The sequence below is a fragment of the Ornithorhynchus anatinus genome, chromosome 11 (genome assembly GCF_004115215.2).
Source record: "Ornithorhynchus anatinus isolate Pmale09 chromosome 11, mOrnAna1.pri.v4, whole genome shotgun sequence".
Taxonomy (NCBI): domain Eukaryota; kingdom Metazoa; phylum Chordata; class Mammalia; order Monotremata; family Ornithorhynchidae; genus Ornithorhynchus; species Ornithorhynchus anatinus.
Window position 1 is genome coordinate 26778004 of NC_041738.1, and position 5400 is coordinate 26783403.

The following is a 5400-nucleotide window of genomic DNA, read 5'->3' on the forward strand; positions in this document are numbered from 1 at the left end:
CCTCCTGTGTGTGTGAGTATGAGTGTTCGAGTGTGTTTGTGTGTGTTTTTGTGTGTGCTTCTGAAAAGATCTATACGCATCTCTCCGTCTGTTCACTTCACTTCAATAGTTTCCAGTGAATGCCTACTCTGTGCAGAGCACCGTACTAGGGCTTGGGAACTATACAAGAACTCAATGACATGAATAATATATGCCTCTAAAGGAGCTAACAATTTAATGGGGAAGACAGGCCCCCAGTAGTACATCTCAATACTATTATTATTATTGCATTTGTTAAGCGCTTACAATGTGCCAAACACTGTTCTAAGCCCTGGGGTAGATACAAGGTCATCAGGTTGTCCCACGTGGTGCTCACTTTCTCAAACCCTATTTTAAAGATGAGGTAACTGAGGCACAGAGAAGTTAAATGACTTGCCCAAGGTCCCACAGCAGACCAGTGGCGGAGGCGGGCTTAAACTCCACGACCTCTGAATCCCAAGCCCGTGCTCTTGCCACTAGGCCACACTACTACTGCTTTTACTGTTGAAATGGCCCTAAAAATCTCTCAGTTCTTACTGCAAGCTCCTTGAGGGCAGGGCTCCCGTCTACCACCTCTCTTGCACTGCACTCTCCCAAGCATTAGTTCAGAGGTCTGCACACAGTAAGAAGTTGCAATATATTATTAGTAGTACATTACCACTTTTATATGTGTAATGACACCTTAAGCTCTCAATTCTGTCTGCAAGCTCCTCCAGGGCAGGGATTTATTTGTCTACCAACTCTATTGTTAGTAGTATTAGTTCCGAGCTCCCTCAGGAGATACCATTCATTCATTCAATAGTATTTATTGAGCGCTTACTATGTGCAGAGCACTGTACTAAGCGCTTGGGATGAACAAGTCGGCAACGGATAGAGACGGTCCCTGCCGTTTGACGGGCTTACGGTCTAATCGGGGGAGACGGACGGACGAGAACGATGGCGATAAATAGAGTCGAGGGGAAGAACATCTCGTAAAAACCGATGGCGACTAAATAGAATCGAGGCGACGTACGATTCATTAACAAAATAAATAGGGTGACGAAAATATATACAGTCGAGCGGACGACTACAGTGCCGTGGGGATGGGAAGGGAGAGGTGGAGGAGCAGAGGGAAAAGGGGAAAAAGAGGGTTAAGCTGCGGAGAGGTAAAGGGGGGATGGCAGAGGGAGTAGAGGGAGAAGAGGAGCTCAGTCTGGGAAGGCCTCTCGGAGGAGGTGAGTTTTAAGTAGGGTTTCGAAGAGGGAAAGAGAATCGGTTTGGCGGAGGTGAGGAGGGAGGGCGTTCCGGGACCGCGGGAGGACGTGACCCGGGGGTCGACGGCGAGATGGGCTAGACCGAGGGACGGTGAGGAGGCGGGCGGCGGAGGAGCGGAGCCGTGCGGGGTGGGTGGTAGAAAGAGAGAAGGGAGGAGAGGTAGGAAGGGGCGAGGTGATGGAGAGCCTCGAAGCCTAGAGTGAGGAGTTTCTGTTTGGAGCGGAGGTCGATAGGCAACCACCGGAGTTGTTTAAGAAGGGGAGTGACAGGCCCAGATCGTTTCTGCGGGAAGATGAGCCGGGCAGCGGAGTGAAGAATAGACCGGAGCGGGGAGAGAGAGGAGGAAGGGAGGTGTGGTTGACTGAAAATAATCACTTCTTCAAAATAAAATGTGCTTCTCGAGGACACAGGAAGTTGAGACCCAACTTTTGGTTCAGACCCAACATTTAGTTTAGAGTTTTGTTTGCAGCAATTTGATAGAGGTTTTTTTTCATTTTTTGTTGCTGTTTTTTCTCGGGCAGTCTCAAGATTATCTTCCTCTAGGCCCTGGGATACAGTGACAAGATGGGGCAGAACCACGCATGTTTTCCAAAATAGGGGAAGACACTGGTCACAGCACTACCATAATTGACTGGGCAGTCAGTCAACCACTGGGCCCTTTTACACTATTCCCAGACCCACCTAAATAAAACTCATCTCCAAACACAGTTCCTTGGCAAGAATTATTTGTAAGTAGAATAAACTCTATCACTGAACATTAGAGTTGCTTCTTTCATATTTTATTTATTTTTAGCATTTGTAGACTAGATCAGGGATGGGTCTAAGCATGGAAATTAGCTTCAGAAGTTGAGGTGTAGACTCCAGCAGTGCTGTTTATGTTAGATCATTTGAAAAGAAAGTTGAATTTGAACTTTTTTTCTTTTGTAAAGGAATTCACCTGTGGGAGAAAATTATAATAATAAGAATAATGATGGTATTTGTTAAGCATTTACTATGTGACAGGCACAGTACTAAGCCCTGGGATGGATATCGGCAAATCGAGTTGGTTAGAATCCCTGTCCCATTTGGGGCTCACAGTCTCCATCCCCATTTTACTGATGAGGAAACTGAGGCCCAGAGAAATGAAGTGACTTACCCAAGGTCACACAGCAGACAAGTGGCACAGCCAGACTCCCAGCCCGTACTTCATCTGCTACGCCTCACTGCAAACTATACATTTGAAGTAGAACCGGATTGATGGATAAAGTTTTAAAAGTGTGATATTACTAGCAGTTTTAAATTGGGCACTGAGAAATCAGTTTAGATTGAAGCTTCTTCCCCAGTTTTCAGGTTATTGTCCCACTCAGGGAACCATATTCCTTCTAATCAAAAAGGAAGACTGTTTTCTTGTTTATTTCTATTCTCCGCAAGGACAAAGAAGTCTGACATAAACACTGTCTGAAAGAGTCTGCTTTCCTGTGTAACCGTATGGGGAAAAGAAATATTGGAAATCTTAAAATTCTGAAGTCTTAGACAAAGACCCCAGTCAGTAACAACTGGGTCTACATTCTCCCATCTCTAGAACGAAATCTAACCATGGTAAGACTTTCTAAACCAAATTAAAACTCAGATGGTACATTCGCTTGATCAAAGGCCTCTTTTCTCATTGACTGGAGACTGAAGACATTTTTCTGGACCAGAGGAGAGCAGTGAGTGATAATTAAGCCAATAAATTACCTTGGAAAGGACGAGGGATGAATGAGATAACCTCAATCACGTTAAGTTCCATAATAACCTCCATTAGTGGAAAAATCACAATATTGTGCTCCTATTCCAAGCTTTTTTGTGTGTAAAAACCTGAACTTCAAAAATAACTCCAATTTTCAGGGTCCCCAGGAGGGTCCTTGTCAGGTTGTATGAGTCATGTGACATTCAGAGTTATGTAACTTGAATCTTGCTTGTCTTCTGAACTGTGTAACCCCTTCACTCATCTCCATTTGGGTATGTGACCTCTAGGACTAACATAAACCGTAAGCTCTGCAAAGATCCCAAACTCCATTTTGATAGGACATGGGACAAACAAACAAAAAAAAAACTTTGAAGAAACATAAACTCTGACTTCAGGGCTGGAAGCCAAGGTCTCTGTAGCGAAAGAATCCCCAGGCCTAAATTAAAACCTGATTTGAGGATTGACTCCCATCTTGAGGGGCCTTTTGAAGTGTGCCCTTTTTTGGAATGGAAAATGGACTAGAAAGCCTCTGGTTGCTTATTACTCTATAATTTAGCCTTCTGGTAATCATAACTCTGGTTTTTATTAAGTGCCGATAATACTCCAAGCCCTGTGCTAGGCACTGAAAGAAATCCAGCATAATCAGATTGGATACAGTCCCTGCGCCATACAGGGTTCACAATCTAAGAGGGAAGTAGCATGGCCAAGTAGAAAGATCAGGGGCCGGGGTGTCAGAAGCCCTGGGTTCTAATCCCCATTCTACCGCTTACTGCTGTGTGACCATGGGCAAGTCACTCAACTTCTCTGTGCCTCAGTTCCCTCTCCTGCAAAAAAGGGATTCAATACCTGTCTCCCTCTTACTTAGACTGTGAGCCCCATGTGGGATCTGATTATCTCAAACCTACTCTCAACATTTAGTACAGTGCTCGGTACAGGGTGGGCACTTAACGAAAACCACAGTCGCTATTATTAAGAGTACTCAAGACCAGTTCCTGGGGAAACTCTCCAAAGCAGACTTACAGCTCCCGGTCCATGAGGTAAACAGGAAAGAAGAGAGCCAAGGTGTTGATCCAACATCACACCATTTCCAGATTTCACCTGAAATATCCTGGGAATGGAGGTGAATGCAGTCGACTTGGCATCAGTTCTTCAGATTATCACCTCAGTTCTCTATTTCACCTCATGAATGTGGATCCATCGTCAGAGGATTTATCCAAATCAAGGCTCTGTTTATTTCTTTGACTAGAACTTCATCTTCTTATCTGAACAAGAGCATGGTTGGGGAGAAACATCTTCGGCAACGGGGGAAGTTTTTACGCCTAAGGTGCTGCTCCACTAATGCCTGTTAACCCGTAAACTTCACTTAATTGTATTTATTGAGCGCTGTGTGCCGAACACTGTACTAAGCACTTATTTGGATCCTACTGACTCACTGTGGGGCCCGAGGCAGGTCAATTAACCTCTTTGGAGCCTCGATTTTTCCATCTGTAAAATGGGAATGATAATTGATATCCCTCCCTACCACTCAAAGGGTGTGAAGACAAAATGAGATCAAAAAGATCTATTATTCTGGAAGGAGCAAGAATTGATCTGAATCTTAAATGAATTTATAAAATTCACAGAAATGTTCTAATCAAGAAAGGTATTTCAATTTTATTTTTTATCTTCTCCAAGAATATGTCCTCATACTCCACAAAATTGTCCTTGAGATGCAAATGAACTTCCAAAATGCCAACTCTAAAGGCTGGTTGTAATTTAGCGTTATTGTTTATAGGTGAGAACATTATACTCCGACATGACGTCAATCATATCCCTAAAAGAAGGGCAGTGATCAATGTTAGACATCTATTTATAGAAAACCCACTACCTGTAACACTTTAAGCTTGGTCTGAATTGGTTTCAGCACATGAACAAAGTGACCCTATTCAAGTCAATCCTACCTTTTTCTCTCTGATGCATTTCAAAGTTTCTACATTCCAGAAAAGTGAACCTGGTAGGTGCTGTCATTTCATTCTCTCAGGATCACTACAGTTGAATTTTCAGGGCCCTAAATGCAGTTTCTTCACTTCAGAGCAGGAAATTCTTTGGTGAGGTTCGCAATCTCAAAATCACATGGGCTTCACCTGAAGACGGGCGATATTTTTAGTTTCAGTGGTTGAGATCGCTGCATGGAAAATGGTGAGCAAGAATTACTTTTGACAGGCCTTCGAGAACCGAGTGGCGAACGAGATTTGTTGTGCTGGGTAGATACATAACTGTAATGAAACCCGGAAAAATGGAACTCCCTTATACAATATAAATACATCTGAATATTTGTATATGCCCCCCACATGTGCGAACAAATATGCATTCCACACTTGAGTACTAACTGTTCTCTTTTTAATTGTAAAAATGATTTCCCTGAAGTCTCTTTGAAACGG

General features: G+C 43.5%; 1 long non-coding RNA gene across 1 annotated transcript; it reads right to left on the reverse strand.

Annotated features, from left to right (window-relative positions):
* Window positions 1-2027: 2027 nt before the first annotated feature.
* LOC114815207 lies at window positions 2028-5132 on the reverse strand. Its single transcript, XR_003762974.2, has 2 exons — window positions 4921-5132; window positions 2028-2209 (listed from the first exon to the last, which is right to left on the reverse strand). It is a non-coding gene; the product is annotated as an uncharacterized LOC114815207 (long non-coding RNA).
* Between the last annotated feature and the right edge of the window lie 268 nt (window positions 5133-5400).